Source organism: Rhinolophus sinicus, linkage group LG03 (assembly GCF_036562045.2).
Source record: "Rhinolophus sinicus isolate RSC01 linkage group LG03, ASM3656204v1, whole genome shotgun sequence".
NCBI lineage: Eukaryota > Metazoa > Chordata > Mammalia > Chiroptera > Rhinolophidae > Rhinolophus > Rhinolophus sinicus.
In genome coordinates, this window is record NC_133753.1 from 71,946,317 (window position 1) to 71,961,490 (window position 15,174).

Below are 15,174 nucleotides of genomic sequence, written 5' to 3' on the forward strand. Positions count from 1 at the left end.
CCTTGCCCTAGCATTGCAGCGGTGCCAGCGGCAACTCCTTTCTGTTTGTGACACCTTGGGAGTGGTAATAGTCGCCCTATGACAAGGTTGTGTGAGTACTAGTGGGTGGGGACAATTCTGGGATTAGGCTCTGGAATGGAGAAAACAAGATATGGGCCTCCCCCTTCTCCCAATCTAACTGTTAGAATAATGGAGAGCTCATGTGTAAAGTACTCAGAAAATAATTTCCATGTCAGAGGTGGTGGTAGATGAGGAAACGGGGGCTAAAAAGTCAACAATTCACTCTATCTTCCAGATAGGAGCAACAGCTTTTAGAGATATGATCAGAAATCTAGGAATTGCATTCTAGTTCTTGAAGAAGTTCAATGACCGTGCAAATAAACCTGTATCAGTCAGGTTAGGCTAGGTTATGCTGTGGTAACAATGCCAAAATCTCTGGAACTCCACCATTTAGATCCTACCACATGACCATGAAGCTTAGAGTCACCAGTCTCCCTAAAAAAGCATGAAGAATTGTTCATGGGCTCTTAAAAGATTCTGCCTTAAAGGAACACATATCACTTCCGCTCAGACTTCATTAGCCAAAACAAGTCATATAGCCACACCCAACTCCAAGACAGAAGGGCAGTCTTTTCATATGCCTGGAAGGCTAAGGGAAGCAGACTCATTAAAAGAATAAGAGGTAATCATTTGCAGTGATTCTTGAACAGCTTAGCAGTTGGAACTCATCTGTACTAGCAGTTATGCCTGTATCTACTTTGGTTTTGTTCCATGAACCACTAAATGAAGTTCTTAATAGAAACTTCCCCCAAAAAAATAATAGAATCGAGAGTCAGGAAATCTAGATTCTGGTTTTGTTGTGTAAGTTTGGGCAAGTCAAACCTCTCTGAACTACATTTTGCTTACATGTAGATACCTAGTAATCATAGTATTTATAGTATATTATCTTATTGGAATATGAAGGCTAAAATAAAATCATACATGGAAAAATAAAACTATGAAGCACTTCAGAGGCTGAAAATAAATTGCCTTTGGGATGAGGAGTAGTGTAAATGAGTGAAGCGGATAGGGTGTGCGGTAATAGGAAGTGGTGGGAACTGTGGCAAACTAGAGAGCACACATTCTATTTAAATACTTTACCCCCTGCCCCTCAACTCCATCCAGTTATTGCCGTGTGGAACTGTGGGTCTGGTATTGTCACAGTTCCAATTTTCCTATACAAGTGAGAAATTCTGACTTTTAAATGTGAAATCTGATTTTAAAATGTCACTGAGTAATTTTTTTTTTAATTGAGGACCAGATTCAGCCTATTGCCCTTCAAGTATAGCCCCTCTATTATACAAACATAGTAGGAATGCAGGTTTTAGATGTGCAATAACAGTTTTCGTAGGCCTTCGAGGCGTCTTCTGAAATTCAAATCTTGGAGAGGTTTAGCATTACGTTTTAAAAAAATTTTTTTTTATTCAGAACCCTCTATGGCATTGGTTATTAAGGAGGGGTATTTTGCCACCCGGACGTTATTTGGCAATGTCTGGAGACATTTTTGGTAGTAATGATTGGGGGAGACGCAGATATGTAATGAAAAGAGCATTAGATGAGAAGTCAGAAGATTGGAGATTAATCCCAGTGCTACTAATGCCCCTTTCCTGTGCATTAGCCTCTGCCAGCTGCAAGTGAAGACTGAGGCTTGTCCTGTGATCCTCATTATTCCCCCCTCCACACTGCCTAATGCTAGAGTCCCTGGTTGCAATGCTTTGCTACAGGGCTTCCCAGTAACCAGTGTATCTACCTCTTTGTCAGTTTGGCAGCTTCTGGGGAAGTCACTCACATTTTACTTATATTGCTGCCCATTGGAACTTCACAGAAAGAAGTGACTGTGACCAGGTTTCTGCTGACGTCAGTTTTTAAAGGCCTTGACCCCAGTGCTTTAAGCATTGGAGAAATATCTGATTCATAGTGGCTTTGTATGCAGCCGAATTCTCCGGTGGTTGGGAAATTCCCCGTGTTGAATTTTACCCTCATTTCTTTGATATTCTGGCCTTGACTTCATGATTATAGATAACTGATGATATTTCCCAAGTAAAATATCTGCTTTTGCAGCTGGTTCAGGTCTTGTGCCCCGGGCTGTGTCCTCTGCTGCCATCTCGTGGCTTCTGGGCTGCCTGGGTCAAGGTCTCACAAAGAGTCTTCCGCAAGATAATGGCGTGAGGCAGTAGTTTAGTTGGAGAAAGACTCTCTGCACGCCGCGAGGCGCTCCCCAAATCCCTCCCCTGCAATGAGTCCACCAGGGCAGCAGCACACGTGGCCCGAGCGGAATCTGTACGTCGCGAGCAGGCGCGAGGCGTAGGGCCCTTCCGGGTCATCCTCACCCCCTTGGGCCTCTGTGGCTGTTACGTAATCTTGGACACGAGCCACCGAAATCAGTAAACTCATCTACCCAGGAGTAATCAGAGCTGATCTCGCCTGCTTGGCCTGGTGAATGCTCCGTAGCCTCTCGCCACTCACCACCTGGGGTTGGGATGTTCTTAATCTCAGTGAGAAGAGATTGCCCCGTTGCGCTTCTGGATTGCGTTTTCTTGTCTAAACTCATTTTGTATTGTTCCGCGTCCACGCCCTTCATTTTGGCTTGCCTTGCTGATGCTGCCTCAAGCTCGGTATTTGATTGATGGTTTGAACAGAACAGTGGCGGTGTGGTCACTGTGAGACAATGTTTCCTATAAATATGACAGAGTCTGTGCACTGAAGTTATCAGAGGTCCCTCTCCAGGGTACAGGGAATCTGGGAGACTGCCCAGAGCTGGGCTACTGATGACTGAACAGTAACTAAGCACAGGAGAGAAGCAGGAAAACATTTTTACTTGGCGCTAATTTTATTTATTTTTTTCATTATCACAATGTGTTAACTGTCAAATATATGGTGATGGAAGGAGAACTGCCTCTGGGTGGTGAACACACAATGTGATATCTAGATGATGTATTACAGAATTGTACACTTGAAACCTATGTAATTTTACTAACCATTGTCACCCCAATAAATGCTAATTTTTAAAAAGTGTGTTAACTTTCCAATTGGTAAAGTAAGTTTGTGGAACTGTCTGTCCCTCCTGTTAGTCCCTCCTGTACACTTTCCATTTGTTATTTTTTTTATGGAGAGCCCTGACTCCACCATTACCCCTAACTCCGGAAGAGGCGAAGGAGAAGGAAGACGAGGAAGAGGGGAGGAGAGAGAGGAGGAGTAGAAATGCTGCCTTTGGTGTTTTAATCTGCTTTTCCCTGTATAAAACGTCAGGGTGAAGGGCCTCCTTGTATAATTTCCTAGATCCTCAGGTCAGAGATAACCAGCTACTAAGCTGATGTGTGTTGCTTCTCTTTAAAATTCAGATGTCATTTACTTAATGGGAGTTGTCTTCTGTTTCTTTCGTTTTTCGTCTTAGTCTATATTTTTTTCTGCCTTATTTATATTTTATGGTTCATGTTATTCTGGATTTTACTTATCATCTGAATCTTTGGTTTATTTTTCTCATTAGAAACTTTTCCTATGTTCTGTCCAGAGTTATGAGTTGTCTTTGTTGACTCATGTCTATTTTACCTTGCCTTTGTAAAGTTTTCTTGTTTAAAATGTTTTCCCCAAGTCCCAGATCCCAAGATCTAATAATTTGTTTTGCTTCTTTGTAATTATGTGTTCCCTCTATGTGTAAAGAAAATGCTATGTACTTATTCTTATGCTTTAGGTAAAGCGAGAGGACTCAAAGTTATGGCATAGAAGTAACAGGACTCCTGTCTTTATAAATCTCAAAAATAATTATGATGAAGAGAAACTGTTCTTTGTGAACCTAATAAGTGAAGCTGGGTTACTTGTTATAGAAAGGTTGATTTTAGAACAAAAAGAGAAGAAACTGAACACCTTTCAAAGATGAGCTACTTTGAAGTTGAACGCTGAACCTCTGGATATGTTAGACGTGTTTCTTGCAACATGCTTATCCTGCACTGATAGGTTGTTGAAGCAAGTATTCAAATGCCAACTGAATAGTTGGAATAGGTGACCTTTAATTTCTATTCCTCTAGTCCCTAGAACAGAATTTATCCACTATGGCACTCCTGACATTTGGGCCAGATAATTCTTTGTCCCATGCGTTGTAGAATGTTTAGCAGCGTCCCTGGCTTTGACCCACTAGATACCAGCAACACAACCTCACCCCATTTGTGACAACCAAAAATCTGCAGACATTGCCAAATGTCCCCTGTGAAGCTAGATAGCCCCCTCCTTGAAAACCAATGCCTTCAAGAGATATGATAAGAAAGATTTCAAGAAGTTAATGTCTAACTTCTCTTGTATTTAAAAGGAGGCCTACAGGAAATGTGTTACACATCACAGACCTGAAATCCTCTCCTCTTGTCTGCCTCCTACTCCCCCTTCTGAACTTTCTATCTTATATCATTTGGTCACACAAACTGAATGCTAAACCTCTCTCCCTCATGTGCTGTAGCCCAAATACTCACCACACTCTATAGATTTTCCTCTTGCTCTTGAATCAGTCCTCTTCTCCTCATCACCACATCTCACCGACCACAGAAAAAAGAGTCCTAAATAGTTTCTATGTCTCCAGGCTTGTCCTCCTTGGTTACATCTTCCATATTCTTCAAATAAATGTGACCACTAGCTTCCCTGCTCACCAGTCCTTCAGTTGTCCCCATCACCTATAAGATCAAGGCTAAGCTTTTGAAAATGTACTGAACCCTGTGTACTGAACCCTGTGATCTGGCCCCTGTCCACCTTTCCAGTGTCCTGTTCCATATCCCCTCCCTTGTACTTCATTCTTAGTGACAGCAATCTGAGGAAAGTGGCTTTGGCATGCAGCCTTACATTTTTAAAAAAATATTCATTAGTACGTATGATAAACACTCCACTGCATCTTTGAACTTCAGCCTCTCCCTCTTCCTCTCCCTCTTTTTGGCTTTTTCATTAACCCAAGGATGATGATGATGATAATACTGACTCACTGATGGGCTGGACAGGGGTCAGGGCTGTTTGTTGTGCACAATCGTGAGAAGTCAAAACAATTAAAACACTAGTGGGAAATCAAAGCCATATCATGTCAAAATATCTTAATTTGGCATGTATATTTCTTACTTCTGTGCCCAATTCAAGCTGTGGTATCTAGTGCTAGCCCCATCCCAGCCTTTTGTATTGCTACTATCTGCTACTGATCCTTTCAGACTCAGCTCAGTACTCACCTACTTTCGGAAGCTTTCCTGAAGTCTTCCCCCTCTCCTCTCCCATAATAGGAGGAAGAAAATCAATCATTATCACTGCAGACAGTTAGCACTGTCATGGGTATGCACGAACAAACCTTCCTAAAATAATTCTTATCTTCCATCAACTTCCCCCATATATTTACTTTCCCACAATTTACCTCCCCTAGAAGCTCCAAGCCCCTTTTCTTCTGTCTTGTCACTTCTTCACAATTTCTCACCCTTTATTAAAATGGTATATAATCCCCTGTGTCTAATCACTTCCTTGGGTCTTCATTTCATGAAGGCCCTCTGATCACATAAAAATTAAAATGTTAACATAAAATAAAGTTTGTATGGCTTTTCTCCTGGTAATTTGGCTTGTGCCAATGTGCAAACTCTAGCTACTAAACCTAAGAGGATAGAGAAAAATTGTTTTCCTTTCCTACAACTAAAATTATCATTTCTGTGTCCAGCTTTGAAGTAAGAACTGTATTTTATACATCTTTATAACCCCAGAAGCTGGCCAAGTGAATGGCATATAGGAGACATTCAGTAAATGTTTACTGAACGAATGAAGAGGCTAAGTCAGAAGAAACCTTAGAAGGCATTCTACTCATCATAGAAACTCCTGTGCAACATTCTAACACTCAGTGTCTGCTAAAACATTAACAATATGTTGCCACTTGAGAAAATCATCCAAACATGATTTTCAGCTGATGCCACAACAAATTCACGAGCTCAAAGTGCAACTAGGTCCCAAAGGCTATGCTGTAATACTACTATTGGTAGCTCTCAATTTCCTGCTACTTCCAGTTTTTTACCTTGTTCTCCATAGTTATTTTAAAGTGAATCTGGAAGAATAAATGTATGATATCAAAAAAAGGAAGGAAGGAAGGAAGGAAGGAAGGAAGGAAGGAAGGAAGGGCCTCTAACAAGAAGAAGAAAAATAAGGTGAGACTTAGTCTATCAGCTATTAATATAAAGATAAAAAATTAAAACAGTGTGGTATTGGCACCAGAATAGACAGATAGATGAATGAAACAGAATAGAGAGTCAAAAAAAGAGCTCAAGTATATACGAAGATTTAATATATTTTAATGGCTCTATTTCTATTAGTCAATTAATTGTAAACTGGTTTTTTTCTTTTTAAAAATTTTATTTTTAATTACAATTCACATACAATATTATATTAGTTTCAGGTATACAACATAGTGATTAGACATTTATATAACTTACAAAGTGATCACCCCAATAAGTCTAGTACCCATCTGACACCATACATAGTTATTACAATATTACTGACTATATTCCCTATGCTGTGCTTTACATCCCCATGACTATTTTTAAAACTGCCAATTTGTACTTCCTAATCCCTTCACCATTTTCACCCATCCTCCCAACATCACTCCCATCTGGCAACCATCAATTTGTTCTCTGCATCTATGAGCTTGTTTCTGTTTTGTTTATTTTGGTTTTTTTTTAATTCTACATATAAGTGAAGTCATATGGTATTTGTCTTTCTCTGTCTGACTTATTTCACTTAGGATAATATCCTCTAGGCCCATCTATGTAGTCACAAATGGCAAGATTTCATTCTTTTTTATGGATGAGCAATATTCCATTGTATATATATTGATTTTTTTTCAATAAATGATATTGGAACAACTGCATAACTATTTGCAAATAAATTAAGTTACACTGCTAATGTACACCAAACATCAAAATAAATTCTAGATAATTAAAGATTAAATGGAAAAAATCAAAATCATAAAATTATGAGAAGAAATATAGGTAAATATTTATATAATCTGGGGCAATGAGAAATTTCTAAGTATAACACTACTGGCAAAAACTAAAAAGAAAAAAATTGATTTTACATTAAAAAGTTAAACTTTCTATCCAAAAAAATCATAATAATAAAAAGTAAAGTTCAGCAGAGGCCAGTTAGCTCAGTTGGTTACAGCATTGTGCTAATAATACCAAGGTTGCCAGTTCGATCCCTGCATGGGCCACTGTGAGCTGTGCCCTCCTTAAAAAAAACACACAAGTAAAATTCAAATGCAAAGTTAAAATAGAATGATAGAGAACAACTAGTATTAATATTGAAAAGAATAGAAAAATTGATAAAGACAAAACAAATAATTTACCAAAAAGAAATAAATTTAAATGACCAATGAATCTATGAAAGATGATTTATATTTATAATAGTTAAATAAATGCAATTCAAAACAGTAAGATGTCATTTTGTGCCAATCATACTAACATTTTAAAACACATTATTGATGAGTATGCAAAGAAATAGTCACTTTCTTATACCTCAGATAGGACTGTAAATTGGTACAACTACAATAGAAAGCAATTTAACATTTGTACTCATAGGTTAAGAATTGCCCATCCTTGGCCCAGCCATTCTGCTTCTAGGAATTTTTCTCAAGAATATTCTTGGATATGTGTAAGGAGTTACTTATTAAAATGTTTATTATAGCATTAATTTTAAAAAGTTTAAAAGTGCAAACAGTCTAAATAACAGTAAGGTAATTGATTTAAAGTATTATAAACCTAGAGAATGAAATATTATACTACATTACACTCACATAAAAATGAAAAAGAGTAAAAGATGTCCATGGTATATTTCTAAGTAAAAAAACATAGTGCATCCAATAAAAAAATGGGCAAAACACTTGAATAGACATTTCTCCAAAGAAGATTTACAAATGACCAATAATAACAAGAAAGTGATGCTGAGGGGCAGCCGGCTGGCTCACTTGGTTAGAGCGCAGTGCTCATAACACCAAGGTCGCCAGTTCAAGTCCCACATGGGCCAGTGAGCTGCGCCCTCCACAACTAGATGGAAAACAATGACTTGACTTGGAGCTGAGCTGCTTCCTCCACAACTAGATTGAAAACAACGACTTGACTAGGAGCTGATGGGTCCTAGTCACACTCTTCGCCAATATTCCCCAATAAAAAAGAAAAAAGAAAGAAAGTCATGTTGAGCATCATTAACCATTAGGGAAATGCAATTCAAAACCACAATGAGATACCACTTTACCACTTCACACCTACTAGCTATAAAAACAATAACAACAAACAGAAAAGAGCAAGTGTTTGCAAGGATGTGGAGAAATTGGAACTCTCATGTATTGCTGGAAGGAATGTAAAATGCTGCTATGGAAAACAGCTTGGAAGTTCCTCACTAAGGAGGTTAAACATAGAATTACCATATGATCCAGAAATTCCACACAAGTATACCAAACAGGTGTTCAAACAAAAAAACTGCACATGAATATTCATAGCAGCACTATTCATGCTTGCCAAAAGGTAGAAACAATTCAAATGTCCATAACTGATGGATAGATAAACAAAATGTGACATATATGGCTATGATGGAATATTTCTTACTCCACCATGCTACAACATGGATAAACCCAGAAAATATGATGCTAAGTGAAAAGAAGCCAGACAGAAAGGGCCACATATTGTATGATTCCATTTATCTGAAATATTCAAACTAGGCAAATCCATAGTAAGAGAAACCATATTAGCGGTTGCCAGGGACTGGGGTAAAGACAGAATGGAGAGTGACTGCTTAATGGCTATGGAGTTTCCTTCTGCAATGCTGCAGATGTTCTAGAACTAGATAGTGGTGATGGTTGCACAACATTGTGAATGTACTAATACCACTGAAACATAATACTATAACATAAACTAATAAACATAAACTAATACCACTGAAACATACACTTTAAAATAGTTCAAATGGTGAATTTTCTGTTATGTAAATTTTACCATAATTTTTTTTTTAAAACATATGTTGTTTTTTACTTATGGGCTATTTTGGCTGGGTATCATTTTTTTTTTTAAAGATTTTTATTGGGGAAGGGGAACAGGACTTTATTGGGGAACAGTGTGTATTTCCAGGACTTTTTTTTTCCAAGTCAAGTTGTTGTCCTTTCAATCTTAGTTGTGGAGGGTACAGTCAGCTTCAAGTTGTTGTCCTTTCAGTCTTAGTTGTGGAGGGCGCAGCTCAGCTCCAGGTCCAGTTGGCATTGCTAGTTGCAGGGGGCGCAGCCCACCATCCCTTGCGGGACTTGAGGAATTGAACTGGCAACCTTGTGTTTGAGAGCCCACTGACCCATGTGGGAATCGAACAGGCAGCCTTCGGAGTTAGGAGCGTGGAACTCTAACCGCATGAGCCACCAGGCCGGGCCCTACCATAATTTTTAAAACCACATTACAAAACAGTAGGTGTAGTTCATTTTGTTTTTCTAGAAGTATATGCATAGAAAAAGGTGTAGAAGGATAAATATCAAATTACTCTGGTTGTCATTTAGGACTAATGTTCTAATTATTCTACAATAATCCTGGATTATTTGAGTCCTTTTTAAAACATGCTATAGAGTAATATTTAATGAGTGAGAATAATATTTAAAGGAGTGTTCATCATATATTCATATACGAGGTCGGGCAATTAAGTTCATGAACTCACCCTAGAAAAAGTGCTACATACCTCATTGATGAATATCATGATGGTCACCTTCAAAGTACTCCCCTTGGGAAGCTATGCACTGACACCAGCGCCTAGTCCACCCTTCAAAGCAATTTTGGAATTCTTTTTTTGGACTGGCCATCAGAGCTGTAGTCGTATTACCCTTGATGTCCTGAATCTCTTCAAAATGTCTTCCTTTCAATATTTCCTTATCTTCAAGTCATTGGAGGCCAGAAAGAAGTCATTGGGAGCCAGATCAGGTGAGTAGGGAGGGTGTTGCAATGCAGTTATTTGTTTACTGGCTAAAAACTCCCTCACAGACAGTGTTGTGTGGACTGGTGCATTGTTGTGATGTAAAAGCCGTGAATTGTTGGCGAAAAATTCAGGTTGTCTAACTTTTCACACAGCCTTTTCAGCACTTCCACAAATAGTAAACTTGGTTCACTGTCCAGCTGGTACAAATTAATAATGAATAATCCCTCTGATATCAAAAAAGGTCAGCAAGGGGCCGGCCCAGTGGCTCAGGTGGTTGGAGCTCCGTTCTCCTAACTCCGAAGGCTGCCGGTTTGATTCCCACATGGGTCAGTGGGCTCTCAAACACAAGGTTGCTGGTTCAACTCCTCGAGTCCCGCAAGTAATGGTGGGCTCCGCCCCCTGCAACTAAGATTGAACACGGCACCTTGAGCTGAGCTGCCTCCCGGATGACTCAGTTGGAAAAATATACCTATTGCAAAGAAAAAAAAAACCTATTGGAGGTATATATGCCAACAGATTAATGGTTATTTCAATAGGGTGATTATAGGTGAATTTTATTTACTTTTCAAAAAATATTTTTTCAAAATTCCTCCAGTGACTATATATTACCTTTATAATCTGGGTTTTAAATATTTTTTAAAGGTTTTCCTTATATCGAGCCAAAACCTCTTCTTATTTTTGGCTCAGCTGCGCCAAAAATAAGGTTTGGACAATATTGTCCAAATCTGTGACCTCTGACTACAGCTGGCCACTGCATTATGGGATAAATGAACTGCAGATGTAGTTTGTGTTCATAAAAAGAGACCTGACTGACAGATGTATGATACATAGTTATAAGGGAAATACAAATTAAAACCACAATGAGATATCACCTCACACCTGTTAGAATGGCTATTAATCAATAAGACAAGAAATAAGTATTGGAAAGGTTGTGGTGAAAAGAGAACCCTTGTACACTGCTGGTGGGAATGTAAACTGGTGCAGCCACTACAGAAAACAGTATGGAAATTCCTCAAAAAATTAAGAATATAGCTACCATATGATCCAGCAATTCCTCTTCTGGATATTTACCCCAAAATTATGAAAACACTTATTCATAAAGATATATTTACTCCTATGTTCACTACAGCATTATTCACAATAGGCAAGACATGGGAACAACCTAGGTGTCTTTCAACAGATGATTGGATAAAGAAAATGTGGTATGTACATACAGTGGAATACTACTCAGCCATAAAAAAGATGAAATACTACCATTTGCTACAACATGGATGGATCTTCAGAGCATTATGCTAAGTGAAATAAGTCAGACAGAAAAGGACAAGAACCATATGATTTTATTCATATGTGGGATATATGAGGTATGACAATCAAGTTCGTGAACTCACCCTAGAAAAAGTGCTACGTACCTCATTGCTGAATATCACAATGGTCACCTTCAAAGTACTCCCCTTGGAAAGCTATGCACTGACACCAGCGCCTTGTCCACCCTTCAAAGCAGTTTTGGAACTCTTCTTCTGGAATGGCCATCAGAGCTGTCGTTGTATTACACTTGATGTCCTGAATCTCATCAAAATGTCTTCTTTTCAATATTCCTTTATTTTTGGGTAAAGAAAGAAGTCATTGGGGGCCAGATCAGGTGAGTAGGGATGGTGTTCTAATGCAGTTATTTGTTTATTGGCTAAAAGCTCCCTTACAGACAGTGCCGTGTGAGCTGGTGCATTGTCGTGATGCACGAGCCATGAATTGTTGGCGAAAAGTTCAGGTCATTTTCATCTAACTTTTTCATGCAGCCCTTTCAGCACTTTCAAATAGTAAACTTGGTTAATTGTCCAGTTGGTACAAATGCATAATGAATAATCCCTCTGATATCAAAATAGGTTAGCAATAGCATTTTGACTCTTGATTTAGACTGACGGAACTTCTTTGTTCATGGAGAATTCATTGGCTGACTTCCACTGTACACTTTGACACTTTGTTTCATATTGGTACATCCATGTTTCATCACCAGTGATAACATGCGCCAAAACATCGCCTTGCCTCTCCAACAGGTCTTGGCAAACTTCGACTCTCCTTTTCTTTTGCACATCAGTGAGCTCCTTCGGGACCATTTTTGTACACACCTTTCTCATACCAAGATTATCAGTTAAGATTTTCCTAACTGTTTCTCTATCGATGTTTACTTGGTCTTCTATACTTCTCACAGTCAGCCAACAATTTTGACGCACATTTTGACAAATTTTTGCAATGTTTTTGTCAGTTCTGTTCCTTACTGGCCACCCTGACCTCTCTTCATCAGTGATGCGTTCTCTCCCCTCAGAAAAACATTCAATCCATTTGTACACTGCCATTTTCTTCATGGCATGATCCCTATAAACTTGGGCTAACATGTCCCTGATTTCACTCCCACTCTTGCCAAGTTTAACAAGAAATGTAATATTTGTTCATTGCTCTAATTCAAGCTCAGACATTCTCGCGAAGGCACACAAAAACGCGCAACTACAATAATGAATGACACTCAGCAAGACACTGCCACACGTTGACATGAACACAGCTGTGAGACACTGATATACCAGGTTATAAAACCTTACCAAGCTGTTTGTACAGCGCTGCCAATGTAAGCGCACAGTGGCAAGTTCGCAAACTTAACTGTCAGACAAAAAGCAACACACAAAACCCAAATTCATAGATACAGACAACAGAATGGTTACTGGAGGGGATGAGGGGGAGGAGGAGGACGAAGATGGTAAATGGGATCAAATATATGGTGACAGAAGGAGACTAGACTTCTAATGGTGAGCACATAATGGAGTATATGCATACAGATGTCATATTATAAAGTTGTACTCCTGAAATTTGTATAATGCTATTAACCAAGGTTACCCCAGTAAATTTTATTAAAAATGGGGGTCTGAGAAAATAGCAGTTATGAGCAAGCATGTAGCATTTATAATAATAATAATAATAGCTTCATTTCTAATAATAATATTTACATGTACCTTACATTTACATGTCATGCTTACTGTGTGCTTGACACTGTCTTAAGCACTTAAAGTGTTTTAACTCATTTAATCTTCACAACACTCCTAAGAAGCAGGTACTATTATCCTTGTTCTACAGATAAGGAAAATGAAGCACAGGAAGGTTAAGTAATGGCGAACATCAAAGTCACACAATAGTAAGTGAAAGAGCTGATTCGTATCCAGGAGCCCTAACTCTAGAGTTTATGTACTTAACCACTATGTCACAACACCTCTATGGCCAAAACAGCCCCTCCAGCAGTGGTCACAAAGGGTAGTCCTTTCAGAAGTTCAGGAGGTCAAAACTATTTTCATAATAATACTAAGACTCCCCCCTCCTTCTTTCATTCTCATTCTCTTATGAGTGTACAGAGGAGTTTTTCAGAGGCTGCAGGAAGTATGATGATATTATCACTTTAAGGGCTAACAGAAAATGTGTTTGTATAGCCTTGCATTTTCTAAAACAAGCTCTTTGGGGTCACAAAACCAAAAAGTTTGAGCAACATTGCCCTAAGGTAAAGGGGACATGATTTCTGAAGGAATAATTAAGACTGGTTGCTAGAGTTCATTCATTCATTCATCCAATAATCATTGAGCATTACATTCCAGGTATTGTTCCAGGTGTGGGGATTACAGTGATGGACAAGAGTGGCATGGTCCTTTGATTCTTTGAGTTTAGTACAATGGTCCTAAAACATTAGCGTGCATGGGAATCTTCTGGTAAACTAATTAAAAGTGCAAATTTTGGGGCTCCACTCTGAGAGATGCAGAATCATTTTTTATGGGATGAGACTCAGGAATTTTTTTTTTTTTTAAAGCTGTTAAGTTGAGTCTGAAGCAAAAGATCCAATAACCATACATTGAAAAACACTGGTCTAATGGTTGTTTAGCCTGAAGAGAAAATTTGGGGAAATGAAAAAGATCACCATATATAAAGACATGTGTGACTCCAGAGAACAGAACAGATACCAGGTCAAAGCTAACCTGGGGACAGGTTTCCATCTAATATTAGGTAGAAATGGTCATTCAGGTGAGACAGAGAGTTCCCAATTAACTATAAGTTTTGAGTCTGGTAGAGAGCCACAGACATTGTCATTAGGATTCTCACATTAGGTATGACAGTTTTCTATATTGCCTCTAAGCATGGGGAATTTTACAAGAATCAAAAAGGAAGGCTGATGAAAGTCATAACTAATTTAGTGCATATTTTAAGCTCTTATTTTCTTCAACAAACTATGTCAACTCAGATGATAATACAAATTTCAAAGTGACCACTTAGGCTAGGACAAACAAGGGCTGGCCAAAGTTCAAGGACTTTGAGGATGAGAGAAGGAGAACTTTGAGAATGAGGAAAAAATGGAAGCAGCTTCCCAGACATATCATAAATATAAGAATTCTCCCAAACTGATCTATACATTCAGTACAATTCCAATCAAAATTCCAACAAGCTTTTCTTCATGGAATTTACCAGCCTACTAATTTTTTTTTTTTAAGAGCAAAAGGCCAGTAATTACCAAAATATACCTAAAAAGAAAGAGCTAAGCTAGAGGCCAGGTGATGGTGGTGGTGGTGGTGGTATATATCCCCACAAGATACAGATTTATTGTAAAGACATAATAATTAAGACAGTGTGGAATGGGGCAGTCAGATAGCTCAGTTGGTTAGAGCGTGAGCTCTCAATAATAAGGTTGAGGGTTCAATTCCAGCATCGGATGGTGGGTTGCGCCCCTGCAACTGAAGATTGAAATGGCAACTGGACTTGGAGCTGAGCTGTGCCCTCCACAACTAGATTGAAGGACAATGACTTGGAGCTGATGGGTCCTGGAGAAACACACTGTTCCCCAATAGTCCCCCCCCGCCAAAAAAAAGACATTGTGGTATCAATGCAGAGAAATACAGATGGACCAATGAAAGAGAATTGAGAATCCAGAAAACAACTCATATATATGTGTGGAAACTTATTTATAACAAAACTGGCATTGCAGATCAGTGGAGTATTGAAAACCTATGCAAGAAATGGTCTGGGACAACTGAGTCTCCATTTTGAAGGGGGGAAAAAATGTAATCCCAACCTAACAGCAAAACAAATATGAAGGCAAAACTTGAAAACATTTAGAAGAAAACATATGAGAATATCTTATGATCTTACAGTTGAGAAGGATTCTTGAGACACATA